The following is a 15,710-nucleotide window of genomic DNA, read 5'->3' on the forward strand; positions in this document are numbered from 1 at the left end:
ATACAGTAAGCATAATGTTGCCTTAAATTTCATTGTGGTTACTACTGTTTTTATTGGGATTTCTCTAGGCATCCTTATCTGTAGTTTTTCTAATACCTTTGACACAAATACCTTTGAGAATCTGAGACATCTGAGAGTCAATCAGCTAGTGGCACTAATTCTGCCAGTCTGGATCCTAATGTAGAATCAAATCAGCTATATGAATCAAACAAGTCTGTAAACATTTAGGATATTAGGTATTTATAGTTTGTAATAAATGTATCACAAGTTGTTCTCCTCTGGGTAGTCGGAAATGTATGGAGTAGGATACATTTTAAAAGGATTGGAAAGAGTTCCCGTCCAGCCAAATTTATGAAATACACAGAGCAGATCAGAAAGGGGTTTGATAACTTGCAGAACAGCTTTTGCAATATAGATTTATCTAATCTGTCACAAGTTTATGCAACCCTCATTTTCCTGCAGCAGAAATGATACATGAAGTAATTCTGTTTTGCAATTGTTTTCAGAATTCATTAAAGTTTAAAAAAAAAAAAAAAGAGGAAGTAACACTGTTAGTAGTTGAGAGTTCTGCTTTCATACAACTCAATGAAACTCTACCCTCTAATTACATTTATACCACTAGTTTGTTCATTTTGCCCCAAAATTAAAATGTTGGATGAGGACGGGAATCTCACTTTATTTATATGTTGGATTAAAGCTGACTTCACAGATTTCAGGTAAGTGAGATCATATCTTTTTTTTCAATGGGTTTATTCTCTTAGGATAGAGTAAATATTGTTATGATATACTTTAATAAAAAGTATCATAATAGAATTATGCATAAGGGCCTTTTTTATGAGATGCAAAGTATACCTACTCCATGTCCCCAAATACGAGGTATCCTTCTCTCTCAAGCTGCTTTAATTTGATTAACATCATCCCATCAACTCAGACCAATTTGTGTTTTGTTCAAAAAGTGTTTCTTGGATCATATATTATGTGATTTTCTTTAAACATGGAAAAGCATTCTCCTTTTTCCAACAGTATTATTTAGTCTAATATAAAATACAGTTTACAAAAGCTGCCTTACTCCCACTTGAATCTCTAATCATAAACACTGAGAATCTGCCTTATCATACACATCAATCCATGCATGTTGCCACTTATCCAGTGTACTAATTCAAATGTCATTTTCCAAGTAAGCAAACTAGTCTGCAGCTTCTAGTATGGATTTCCACTCACAGCACAGGCCAGGAAGCAGCTCACCACTGTTAGAAGGAGCACTGGAATAATGACTTTTTGCCTTTGGAACAACTTTGTAGGGTATTTGTTTTCAATTAACTTTGACTTTTCCGACAACATTACCCTGGCAGGTAAAATCTCATTAAAATACTAGTTACAGATGCCACTCCTCAAATAAGGGCTTTCTCACTTTATTTTGAAAGAAACCACCAAAATATTTTTGTTTATGTCCAATTTATCTTCTGTTCATTTCATTTTGTTAGAAAGCCAAGTGATGTGATGGCATCATGCTGCTCGTGTTATTGTGTGACCAGTTTGATGAAGGAAAAAGCAGGTGAGCCAACAAAAAGGCAAGTATTCGAAATGTCTTTCTTCTTATGCTACATTAATTTTAAATAAACATTTTCAGCTTCCATTTGTAACAGGCTGTTATGGTGTGCCAATTCTCTCCTTCTTTCTTGTGCAAGCATCCTGCTCCCAACTGACCCTACTAACCTGCAGGTTTGATGGCACTGATCTAAGGACCATGCAGGTTCTGTTTCTGCAGATCTGGTCACATTTTATCCATAGATTTTATCATTGAAAGGGATGGGACTGTGTTGCAAGACACCATAATATTTACTTGCATTCTTCCATTATTTAATATTCAACTATTTACTTTTGGCTCTGAGGGTCAGACCATCAAAGAGCTGTAAATCTGAACAGTCTCATCAAATACAATGGAAAAAAAAGATTGATCTTTCAAGCTTCTGTTTAAATTACAAAGAACACAATTTTTCAGGGCTACTGTGCTCTGCTTATTCCTTTGACAAACATTTGTCAATGAAGGGACACATCTTACTCCCTAATGCAAACAGTGACATTGTTCATAAAGGAAATAATCTCAAATTAGAGAAATTAAAAAGATTTTTAACAGTAAACTGGTTCAAACAGGGATTTGATTCTTTTTGCTTAGCAGCTTTTTTTGCTACCACGTCTTCAGATAACAATTACTGTGTTGGATATTCCTTCTTCCAGTGGTGAGGCACTGGGAGAGGTTGCCCAGAAAAGTAGTGGATACCCCATCTCTGCAAATGTTCAAGTCCAGGCTGGATAGGACTTTGGGAAACTCGGTGTAGTTGTAGGTGTCTCTGCTTATGTCAGGGGGGTTAGAACTAGATGATCTTTAAGGTCCCTTTAAACCCCAAACATTCTACAATTTTATGATTTTCTGATACATTATCTAAAGTAAAATATTATGCAGTTTTATCTGAAAGTGGACTGTGTGGTATTCCGCTGCTGAGGTAGAGCTGTATCCGGACTGCATTTTTCTTCCTGCCTGTTCTTTTTGCAGTTTTCTAAACTACTCATTTAATGATGTGCAAATACCTGAGCATTTATTGCAGAGGAGGAAGTATTTTATTTCAAGGGTCAGCGGACTTTGTTATTTTATTTTGTTGATTCACAAATTCATGTACACATTAACTAAGAAAAACTTTTTTATTACCAGTTTGTTCCTTACCTGTTTGTTTATTTATTTTCAATGGATTTTGTATCTCAGAGGTATTTGCTTTGTTTTAATAGAAAAGATACAGTGGAGCAATTTTCACATTATATCAATTTTCTCTGGTCTATCTTCGGAAAAATCAATAAAATGAGGTGAAAATAAAGCCTGTGACTCACTGGCTGATATACACAGAAAAATGGCACTTTGTAATGCATTTTTTAAAGACAACTATGTAAAGATTCTGTATGGTTTGGTTCAGATTTGCTCTCCCAACAAATCTAAGATCCGTGGTGAGCACTGACATTGTCACAGGGAAATTCCATGCAAACCAGCTGGAGCAGGATGCCACAGTGTCTCTTTTTCAGCTTTAGATTGCATTTCTATGGAAGTAGTCTTCAGATGCTGCAAGCTGGTACTGATATACAAGAACTGAAAGCCTCTTAATACTCTGGAAGCTCAGAATTCCCTCTTTCAGGTTTATGTCCTGCTGCTGAGGGGAAGCTGGACTTGGGGGACTGCAGGGTGGACTGATGTTGTCTGCCTGCATCATCAATCCACCTACAGTGCTTTTGGAGCAATGTGTGCTCGTTTTAAAAGTCACAGACATACTTGGGTTGGTTTCAATTTGGATGAATTTGCTGCCTGTCTTTCAGTGGGGTGATGAGTAATTTGATTTTCTTTTCCTCCAGCTGTTAAAATGAAATGCATGTTTTATGGCAAGGCTGTGGGACCCTTTCAAAATTGGTATTTTTCATCATAGCTTAACTTGATCCTAATAGGAGCATGTTGATCTTAATAAAACATTGACATTTTATTTGCCAGAGTGTTTGCAGTCTTCAAAAAGAGACATTCATTGGCTCTTAGCCACTCTTGAGTGCAGCATTACTTGCCCTTAGATTGCTATTATGTACAGCATTGTTATTATTATCTACCAGGATTATTGCTGCTCAGACATGAGATGAGCTCTGTTAAGGGCTGTCTGCTACAGACTAATGTAAGGCTTCTGACTTAAATATTCTGCAGTAATTAGACATTTTAACCAAAGTTTTTGTTCTACCTTTCAAAGAACATTATGCTCCAAATATAATGAACCACGGATATTTTAACTTCCACATTGATGTCTTCAAAAATATTCTCCTTTCTGTTTCTTGATCTTGTTTTGGGCTTCAGAATTACTTTCCTCTTCATTACTCCCTGTGGAGGGTGAATTATTTATTCACATCTGTCTTGTCCCACAACCTCTTCCATTCATCAGGTATTCACAGTGGATTTGTATCTCTTCTCCTTGATCCAACAACTAGACTTCCTGTAATTTCTCAAATTTTGCTTTAACGAAGTTGATTGCCAATCAAGAATGCAAGGAGTATAGACTGTGATTAGACACATGGAGATCAGACCCACAAACATAAGTGTGCTTAGACTAAACTTGTATAATCAAGATATTCTGTGAAACATCAAGTAGGTCTTAGAGCAGCAGTGGCAATTTCTGTGAGAAACATTATATGAGCTGTTAAAAATGCTCTAAAACAGGGTCTGATATAACAGAGCAGCTGGCCCATGCTGCTCCATCCTGCTCCTGTAAGTTTTAAAAGAGATTGTTACCATTTAGGAAATAGAGCAAGAAACAAAAATTAGATAAGCAAGACACCACCACAAATACTCTCTATATTGAATTAGATTTAGCATTAGATTAGATTCTTTGACTCTGGATGCATTTGTACCTGTTTTACTATCTGTAAGAGAAGTTTTTTGCTCAAGGTCAGGTTGGGATGGATTTTGTTCACATTTCCCCCTGGATTTTCAAAACCATTTTAAATCCCAAATTCCATAGCAAAGGACTAAGTACCCACATAATTCACTTCTTGAGCACTTTATTCTCAAACTACAGACCAGTTTTAAAAGGAACAGGCATGCAGTTGCACATGTGCAATTATATATGTTTATAAATTTATTATGTGCATATATATCCTGAAAGGGCAGGCTGTATTAAAAGATATAGCATTCACTGCTACACTATTCCTCCCTTTATTCTAGCACAACTGGCATCTTCCACAGAAAAACTATGACTTTTTTAAAATATCAACTTAAAAAATGTTGATGACAGAGTACCTGTGTGTAATCACTACTATAATTTGCAAAGCTAAAAGAAATTGAGCGACATGAAAAATAAATGTAGGATCACCGAAATTATTAGGGTAAGGTATGTTGCAGTAGCCCCTCCAAACTGCAATGCAATGGTGCTGTCAGCCTCACAGGTGTCTCTCTTGGCAAGAAGATCTTGTGAAGAACTCCTGTAGGAGGAAAAAGGTATGGCAGAAATGTAGCCATCTACAGTTTATTATGTCATGGGTCTAGTTCTGACCCATGACACAATAAACTAATTCAAACTGGCAGAGGGAAATGAGCTGTTACAATGTGGGATGCCTGAACTTCTTATTTTTAAAGCAGGACTGTGCATTTTATACCCATAGCTGCCTTAACAGTATTCCATGGTTGGTCCCTATGTGTCAAGGGAAGCCATGGAAAACAAAAAAAAAACAGGGAGTAAAGGTTATGCCCTACCATGCTGACTGAATTTTTTATAGCCATCTGTGTTGAAAGAAATAATCTAGAGATTCATGGAGGATTGGAGCAGAAAAATAATGAAAATACTAATACATTCTGGAAATTACTGAACTGTATATTTATGAATGGTCTTTTTATTTCCTGCCTATTTTCCTTTCTGTCTCAAGTTTCTATTCTGCAATAAGTCTTTATACTAATTAAGAGAGGCAGGAATACTTATATGCCTTTGAATCAAAGAGGATATTTGTGCAATGCAGAATAGAATGCTGTGATTTATATTGGTTTTCTGTGCTGTAGTTTTATTTTAGCATGATGGAGCCTGGGTTCTGGTTTGAGTGCTTAGTGATAGACTGGGCTGGAGGAGTTTTCAAATAGCATTCCTCTTTTGTATAATAAGGGAGTATGTCATGTTGACGGGTTGGATAGCTCAGCAGGTGTTCCAGTCTCATACTTCTATGGCAGAGGGAAAAAATGCAAGTTAACTGAAGCTTCCCATTGTAATTGGAGAGTGTCTGTGAGTTACACTCAGTCCGTAAGGCAATCCTATATAATTTTGCTTGTGAGAAGAAGTATTTGAATGTTCATTGTCTTTTTTTTTGTTCCAGTTTGTTGTGCTCTTGTGTTTTCTTCTCTGTCACTTCCTGATTACACTGTTGCTAAAGTAAGTCATGAAGTCTAAGCCTTCACTTCAATGAGTTAGGGGGATGTATATATGGATTACAGTCAATATGGAAATTCAATAAAAAAGCAATTACAGATAAGCATGTCTGCCAGCTTCTGCTTGCAAGCTGTAAATAGCTGATCAGAGACTGATTTCATCTAGTGAGTCAGATGCTTTTCTTACAGTTAATTGGTTCAGATAATATTTTTTGTAGGATGAATCTTACTCCCCAGCTGGATGGAGAGAATTGCTCCATTTTGACAAGACATCAAACCTCTGCTTACCATTTTATGTTGGGTTTGGCTGGGGTAGAGTTACTTTCTTCATGGTGGCTGGCATGGGGCTGTGTTTTAGATTTTTGCTGGACACATGATGATAAAACAGAGATGATTTTTGTCATTGCTGAGCAGAGTTTATACAGGGCCAAGGCTTTTCCTGGTTTTTGTTCTGCCCTGTTGGAAGGGCACCGAGGGTGAATGGGAGTCTGGGAGGAGGCACAGCCAGGACAGGTGACCCCAGATGACCAAAGGGATATTCCAGACCATGGGACATCATGCAGTGTATACAAAGTGGGGGGAAGAAGGGTGAACTTGGGGGACCTTTGGAGTGACAGTGTTTGTCATCACAAGTCACCATTACATGTGATGGGGCCCTACTCCCCTGGGCATGGCAGAACACCTGCCTGCCCATGGGAAGAACTGAATTAATTCCTTGTTTTTCTTTGCTCATGTGTGTAGCTTTTTCTTTCCCTATTAAAATGTTTTTATCTCAACCTACATGTTTTATTTTGATTCTCCCCCCTAGTTCCATCAGGTTGGTTGGGGAGAGGAGGGTTGAGGGAGCTGCTGTGTGGTGCTTAATTTTCAGCTAGGCTTAAACTGTGACATATTTCCAGAGATACTGTAGAAAACTTTATTGCAAGGGCTTAATTCAGCTTTAGCAGTTTCTCTGATGCCACCATCTGCATTGTAATCTATTTCATCTCTATGTGAATTAAAGAAGATCCTGAGCAAGATCATAATCCGGGCACAAAGTTACAAGCAAGGACAAGCTCTAAAGACTTTTGGTGCCAGCTTCAGCATCTGAAAGTCTGTATGCCTTCCTCTGAGCTGAAAGCTCTTTTCCAAGTGTCACTCATGTTCTTGTCAGTGTAGCATCTGTTGTCAGGGAGCTCAGTTTGGGATTTCCCATCCATGCATTTTGACACATTACACTATATAACCATATCTATGGGTTATGTAATAAACAATGGGATTAGTAAACATCTAGGAGCATGTAAGTGTGTCTCCATTCCAAATTATTTAACAAATCACTACATATTTTTATTAGCAGAATTTACCTAATATTAGTTCCATTGTCTTTTTGAGATCCTTGAACTTCAAACACTGAATTTTTATTGTACATATTGCTTGCTTTATTTCAGTTATGACATTCATATCCAGTGCATAGAATTTGATTGAATATATGGAAGATAAATAACAAAAAAAAAATTATATGTTCTATGACTTTAAGTAAAACTCAGTGATTGGTTGACCTTCCGTTCTATCCACTTGAAAGGCAAAAAGTTATATTTCTAAGTAAAGATTTGTTTATCAAGGATGAGGTTGAGATTGAGCTCACTGGAAAAGAATAAAACATTTTTGTTTCTTCTTCATCTTACATGTTTATGGCTGGCTGCCTACAGCTAGAAGCAAAAAAATTTTCCTTTTGAGCTTTTATTAGATTTGGCAACCAAAGGCATTTTACAGATTTACCGTATAAATTGCTGCCATTTATCAAAGAAGCTGACAATCATCTCTTAATGATACTTCATGATTAGGGTGCTGAGAGTCTCTGACCACCAAATGATAATCAGGTTCTAGGAAATTACTGGGAAATTATTTTTTTCCTCCACAGAGAAAGTCATGGACCAAAGCAAGAAAAGTCCCTGCTCCATTCAAATGTATGCAAAGGAAATAAATAGCTTTTCTTTTTCCCTTTTTTTTTTTTTTTTTTAAGTCGGGTAATTAAATGGGTTGTTAGCTGTAAAACTGGCAGAAAAGTAAACAGAATACTTTGACAAGTACTGTGGTTGAAAGCCTCCAGTCAATTTATTGTATCCTACATGTCAGAAACTCATCCAAATCACAACAATCATTGGATGCTCAATTTGGGCCTTACACTGAAGCCTGCTGGCAGCAATTTATTGTAGCTGGCCCTTACAGAGTTACTGACAGAAGGAGTCTTTCCTCAGCTATAACAAATAGAGCCTTTTCAGCAGCATAGAGATAAATATATAAAATCCATTTCCTGGCTTGAGCAGGATACAGGATCAGTTTTTAAATATTAATGCCTAAATTCTGCACAGCTAAGCCAGTGTACAAACTAGGTATGCTTTGTGCACCTCATAAAGAGAACTCCAAGTGAAAAATTCATGTTACAGATACAAAGCTGTTGTTTCTGCAAAAACCCATTAATGAAAATTTTCGTTAACTAGCACAGAGGGCTCATTCAGAAGAAATTATTCACTTTTCTTGATACAGGCTATTAAAAGGCTTTTTGAGGGCTAATCTGTTTTTTAAATACAATTCTCCATCACATGCAGCTATTTGCACCTTCTTGATCTCCATTCAGATGAGGAGAACACTGAGCAGCTCATGCAGAGTTAATGGAGTCAAAGCCATAAAACTGGATTTCACATTTTGGACAAAATTTCGAGGGGGAAAATGCCTAATTTATTACTAGTTTTAATTAAAAAAAAACCAAAAAACTTAAGAAGTGTCAGAGCTTTTAGGGTTGTATAAATTTCTTGACATCATACCAGCAACAGTTTTTGCATCTGTTTATCTGTATCTTGAGGATGTCTTTCATGGACAAACTATAGGTCCTTGGGGTGGGGGGTAAGGGTGGAAATATTACAGACCAAACAAAAAAACCCACACAACAAAAAATAACAAGACAGTTAATAGGTTATTGCTCTACATTACTGTAAATAGCTTTTTGTTTTTCATTATCATTATCCACCTTCAAAGCCTTTTCATCCTCCAGACCAGGGTTTGATTACAAGAAATCTTTTGGAAAGAAGACTTCAGATGGTTGAGGGATGTCAGAGTCCAAATATCTCATGGTATGGAATGAATGAGTGCTCACTTATAGGTCCCTTTAGGTGCTCATTTCTTCTTTATACGGGAGTTTGTTCCATTGGTCACTTTCATGTTCAAATTTCCCTTTATCCTTATCCTGCTCCATTCTTTTTGAAAACATAAACTAATTTCTTGCTGGTTTAACCTTCACAACCCCCTTTATAAGTTTTTCTTTACATGTTGCCTTGCTTTGCCGCAGTAGGAGAGGTGTGATTTCTGTGGCTGTGAGTGTTTAGAACCTGATAAAGGTGCAGCAGCATCTTTGCCAAGCTACTCACAGTCACTGCCCCCTGAAAGAGCTGCTCCAACAGCAGACTTTGCCTTTAATTACATCAAATGCCTGGGGCTAATATAATATAATAGGGTTATAAAATACATCAATACAAAGATCTTCTCAGGGGGTCTGAGCAGCAGAAGATGTGTACAGTCATATCAGTCAGAAATAGTGGCATGAGAATGAAAAAGAACTCTATGAAAACTGCCCATTAAACAAGATGATGCACTGGCTTTCCTAAAAACCATAAGAAGTCTAAAACATGTCCTCAGTGAAAGGAAAGACAAATCTAGACTTCCAAGGGAGCAGTGCACAATATGTATTTCTTCTGCTACTTTCACAATTGGAATTGGGGAAGAAGAATACTCATTTTCATAAAGTCATAGAAAAAATATGGATAAGAAAATGATTTTCCCATAAGGAAATGAAATTGTAACTGAGATTCACACACATAAATGGGAAAAAGTTAAAAATGAGTGGGCACTGTTCAGCCTAAAATACAGTGAAGCTAAGAACCTTTGGAAGTTTTTTGATTGCTTCTATTTAAATTAGGAAAAGAGAAGTAAAACATGTTAAATGTGTACAGATATTAAGATATTCAATTGTAGAGAATAGATTATTGATAATATCTTATTTTTCAAAGAGATTTTTTAAAACAACCAGTTTTGTTAGTATGGATTTGAGGGTTTGCTTACAAGGGAACCAAAACAAAAGGAAGTCACTCTTTTAAATGTTAATATTTCTATGTACCTTTGGGAACATTTTGAAGTGGAAAAACCATCCTTATACATTGTTTTTTTTCCTTTTTGCTAAAAAAAAAGAGTCTGAAAATGTTTATTAGCCCTAGTTGAAAAAAAAATTATTCCCCTATTCATTAATAATCACTGTTGGCTATTAAAATTCATTTCTATTCATCCAACAACAATTGTATTAATAAAATATCAAAATGAGGAAGCTTGGTCATCTCTCATTCTCACCCACTGTCATGACTTCATCAAGACTCTGTAGAGATTGAAGCATCAGTTCACACAGAACTTTTAGCAGGGCAGGGTCCTGAGGGGAGAGAACTGTGATCCAAGTTAAGCTCTATAACCAAAGTGGTGACAGTAGCATGGTCACTGCTTTGGATGCTAAGCCTGAAGCTTGGAAGGAAAGTATCTGATTCAAGGGCTTCTTAACTGGCGAGCTGCTTCTTAATTGGTAAGCTGAAATTCTAATTAGAACTATCAATTTTTTAAGAACTTTGTGTAATTACCAGGTATAATCAAAGGTTCCAGGCATGCCAGAAGCATTTGCTTAGACAAGAAAGTGAGAGAAACTTGTAAGTGAGCTAGTTTTTTTTTTTGTTTACAATCTCATCTTATTGCATGAAGGTTTTCCAAATCCAAGAGAAATTATCAATATAGCTGCCACCAGGGATTCCTCTATGAGGTAGTTTTTGACTGTGTTGTCTTTCTGATGTAATTGTTGTAGAATTAAAGCTTGATTCTGGAAAGGATTTATGTATTTTGACACCAATATCAGCTCTGAGGAGAAATGCTCATCCTCAGTTGACAGAGGAGGTCACTGTTCTCAGAACTGTTGCTATACAGTTTTGAGAGCTACTGGTATCAAAAGCCCCAAGTAAATTGTACTTCTCATTACTAGAAAGTCAATGAAGATCACTTTGTGTTCAGGCATTTTGTGTTCATAGAGTGCAACTTTACCAACAGGGCGACCTTTTCAAATTGTGATATTTATCCACCTTTTCATGTAGTGCATTTAATGGCTGGGGTTGTTTTTTGCAGAGAAACACAAAAAAACCAAAAGCAAGATTCATTGAAGGATGCAGATTAAATAAAAAGTCCTGGAAAAAACACTGTGCAAAATACAAGAAAATACAGATGCCTCAGGATATGAGCAGAGCATCCATCCCCCATTGAATAGGATGATCATAAAAATTAAGCACCTTACAAGATTTACACCACTGCTTCCTCTGCTGTACAATATCCAACCACTCTATGGATGGTAAAGGTTCAATTTTACTTCATCATGAGAGCGTTCAGACCCAGCATTTTTACCCTGCAGGGCAGTGTGTTGGTCAGCAGGCTGTCCTCTATAGGTAGTCCTTCCCTTTCCACTGGGGTCACCAGTAGTGCAGAGCATAAGGTGCACTGGGCCAGCATGAGAACATGCAAGTGGGGACTGGATTTGGGAAATTAAAAATTAGGAAGAAAGAAGAAAGAGACCTACATCAAAAATAAAATATAGCAGTTCTTTTATAAACTGCTATAAGGAACTTATCTCCATAACACCCTTAAGATAAATGATATGTAGCCACTTAGTCACATAATCCTGTAACAAATACATTACTACAGATTCAGGGCAGCCTGATCTGATGGCTGCATGTGAGGTGCAATCTGGATCTGATCTAGATCTGATCCCACAGGAAACTTAGGCATTAACTGTGCTTAGGGGTAGGCTGCAAAGTGGTATGACTGGGGACATTTTGGAGAATAGGTGTAGGAAACTGGAGAGCCTTAGTCAGGGAGCTATCCAAGGAGTTAATTTTCTAATTGCATGACGTCTGTCTGGGATGACAATTGTCACCGACATAGTTTATGAAAAATCCTTTACTTAGGAATTTTCCTCTCCTGAGAGCTGAGAAGCCTCAGGAGCAAACTGTAAACAATTCTTATCTGCTGCTGTGGAATGCCACGGGAAAATCTCTGATTGGCCCCGTCGGACTGTTTCCAGTTGAGAACCTATCACGGGGCACTTGTCCAGTGTTTCGGGCTGAGAAGACTTTTCATTTACACATTCTTTTCTATTCTTAGGATAGCCTTGGTAGTGAAATCTCTAGCTTTATTCTTTTAGTATAGTTTTTATATCTTATATATCATATAATAATAAATCAAGCCTTCTGATGCATGGAGTCAACTGTCTCGTCTCTTCCCTCATCCTGGGACCCCAGAAAACCATGTAACAGACAATCTATTTTTCACACGCCTTAAATTCCCCTTCTACCTTGTTCCAGACACCAGAACATTATACTTGTGTGTTTTAAGGTTTCAACATCACACCATGAAAGCCAGGACTGATAAATTCCTGCCACTATCATTCGGAAGGTTGTACTTAATATTTCTAATTCTGTTCCTGACTGTGAAGTCAGGAGACATAGCAAGGAATTCAGATGTACTCTTCAGCCACCAGAGACACACTCGAGTGAATTACTAATCTCCCCAGACACCTGGAATGCAGATAATGAATTTGTATGTACAGCCTGATCATCCACCAGAGCAAATCAAATCATTCCTCACTCTGCTGTGGCAGGAGAATTTTAAAGCTCCTATTCTGAAACCCCCCTCTTGCTATTGGCATGGCCAGATCCTCCAGAGCTCTAACAGCTGTGCTGCCTTTCAACAACCTTTCCTTCCAAAAGGGACAAATTCAGTAACACTGGGCTGAGCTGATAAAACATGCAGGCATACGTGACAGTCCAAAAGGCAGTAGCTGAGTTAGAATTCATGATATAAAGCCCAGAGGCTTAGCTGCATGAGATTTCTGATTGTTGTGGATTTGGTCAGGTCTTCCAGCTTTGGGCCAGCACTATGTCAGGCTGGGACACCCAGCTTTCAGTAAAAGGAGCACTGCAGCAACATCAACAAGTACATAAGAGATGCCATGTTCCTCTAGGGGTGGCAGGATCCTGCTCTCCTCTCACTTTGTGTGATAGTGGTTGTGATTACCAGGAGCTTTCTCTCCCTTCAGCAGCAGCCTGGTTCTTTGCTGGGCTTTGCTCCCACCTGGGCCAGAGCACACCTGCAGCACACCAGGCTGTCCCCAGGCATCCCCCCTGAGTCCTGCAGATGTTGTACTTCTGTCTTTATAGAGAAGCAAATCCTGGGGATGGCTAAAGCCAGCTCTAGCAAGCACACAGTACTAGAAAGGGATGTTCTAGAAGTCCCTTTTCCTGTGCATGACTGTAAGTCCAGATGAAGGAAGAGGCAATGAAAAACAGCTGGCCAAAGAGGGGAAAAGTGCATACTGAGAACGGGGTGAAAATCTCCTCAGAGTGCTAAGCTTCAGAGTCTGTTGTCTGGAGAAATGAATAAGCTCACATCACCAAGAAACTGCTGGGTCTGCACAAGGCCACGAGCACACATTAGTGTCAACAGAGACTTGTTTGCACCCACAAGGGCCATGGCTGCTCTGTGCAAACAAAGCCTGCAGGATGATGCTCATGTATGATAGAAAAAAGCATCCTCTGAAAGGCTTTCCAAAATCTAACCTCAAAGCCACTAGTGTGGCAGTCCAGCCTGCCTCTTCTGAATATAGAGCTGGAGCTGTCCTCCAGCTCTCACTCCAGCTGGGCAACAACAACAAATGTATGATTGAATTAGATCACCTGTCTCCTTGAAAAAGAAGAATTCAACAGGGAGAATGAGTTGTCCAAAACTCCATGTTTGCTCAGAAAATAGAATGATGAGAACTGCTCACAGTTCTTACTTACCCCTTGCCTTATTGGTCCCATTTTTTTATTATAGAATACCATACTTGATCCCTACATTTCTTTTTTAACTTTCCAGCAAATTTGGCATCCTACAGCTTTATCACTGCATCACAAATGAAGGATCATCCAGTTGAGGTTGTGGACAGCCTATCTTGCTTTGAAGAGATAAAACTTACAGCTTTTCTTCACTATTTTCTTGCACAATCTTTATGTTTGTTATTGCTGATGTGTTCTGTGGCAAGGTGAGAACATTTTGTGGGTTACTTGCCATGTATGAGAACAAGATAGAGAAGAAAACAGTAGTACTGCTTTCCTTATATCTTAAAGAACTTAATTTCTGCTACAACTCTGGCAAGACTCAGAGGTGAAATTGAATGAGACACAATTAATAAATAATAAATAATATTAAACAATAAACAATAAACAATATTAAACATTTTACTTTTACCTTTCAAGTAGCCATTAAAGCAGTTCACACAAAAGTTTCTTTTAGTCTTCCCTTAAATTACCCAGTTTTTCTCTGCTCTACTCCTAGCTCTGAGTTTTGGAAGAGTTTTTACAAATCTGTGCAAAGGAGGGTCAGTTCTAATGCTCTCTTTGTCTTTTTGCAGGTCCTTGTATTTGCAAAGAATAAACCAACAACTGGCACACATGCAAAGACCATCCATCTTCCACGCTGGATAAATCACTTGAAATTAAAGAGTGTTTTTTTGGTTTCCTTTTTTTAAAAGATCTTATACTAGCTTTTCTTTTCAAGTGTGTTTAGAAGAGGAGGCCATCATTAGGGAATTTTGTATGAGTTTATTTTATGTTTGTTTATCAGATGTTTTCTGTAAGAAACTGCTAATTAATTGTTGATTGATAAAAATTAAATAGGCAGCTAGAATTCCCTGAAGCAGCAAGCAGCAGCTGAATCCAGTGCTTTGGGGAAGAAGCTTTTTTTCCAGGGACTGCAGGTCTAAAGAATACATTGACACAGCAGGTCAATTGCCTCTGCTTGTGTGGAATTTGTTTCATTGCTCTAACACTGCCTAAACTCTGTGAAGGACACAGGTGCCTCCCTATATATTGTTAACCCCTGATGTTTCTGTTCTCATCCACTCCAGTATTTTGCCTCTGAATATGTCAGCATTTTGATGAAAAAATTTTATTTTTATCATTTTGGTGGCATCATTTTGATTTGGTCCCATTTACCAAATGGGGCTGATGGCCCATTAAAAATGGGCCCAGCCAGATAAAATGGCTGATCTTAATACTGTGACAAAAGATCTTCAGGGCTACAAAGTTCACCTGTTAATAAAAGGACTTGGTTTGGGTTGTTTGGTTTTTTCAGTCCTCTTTCCCTCTTCACTAGACTAAAATGACATGAAGCCACTTCTTTAAGTGGGACTCCAGAGGGACAGAGCAGCTGTTCCTTTAGTGCAGAAACCTCTGCCAAATAACATCATGAGCTCAAGCTCTTTCTTTTTGGCTTAATAGGAATTAAATCAGTGCCATGCCAAATTGTCATAGGTTCATCAGCTGTCCTGAAAAGAAATTATCTTACTAAGTGTCCGTTTTCTGTTTGTGGGAAGTATTTTGGTTTTTAGGAAAACAATGGGGGCATTGTTACCCTAAAACCTATTCAGTTTTTTATCCTAAATCCTATTCACCTTTAAAAAATATACTGGAGGTACTTTTTTTCTCATTTATTTTAAGATTTAAATTCCAAGAGGACCTAATCATGGGCTAAAGCCATGAAGGTACTTTGAATAAAGATGTAATTATGTATGTATTACATATGTAATTATGTTCTGATAGGATCAGGGCCAAAGTGTGTATGTGTTCCCTTTCAGATTTTTAAATGAAAATGGATAAATGAAGAAATGATGAGGCAAGAAACTTCTTTG

At 37.8% G+C, this 15,710-nt stretch overlaps 1 long non-coding RNA gene across 1 annotated transcript; it reads left to right on the plus strand.

Moving 5' to 3' along the window:
* Positions 1-587: 587 nt before the first annotated feature.
* LOC127059300 (uncharacterized) lies at positions 588-14,887 on the plus strand. Its single transcript, XR_007776974.1, has 3 exons — positions 588-716; positions 1,485-1,555; positions 14,433-14,887. It is a non-coding gene; the product is annotated as an uncharacterized LOC127059300 (long non-coding RNA).
* The last annotated feature ends 823 nt before the right edge of the window (positions 14,888-15,710 follow it).

The sequence above is a fragment of the Serinus canaria genome, chromosome 2 (assembly GCF_022539315.1).
Source record: "Serinus canaria isolate serCan28SL12 chromosome 2, serCan2020, whole genome shotgun sequence".
Classification (NCBI taxonomy): Eukaryota; Metazoa; Chordata; class Aves; order Passeriformes; family Fringillidae; genus Serinus; species Serinus canaria.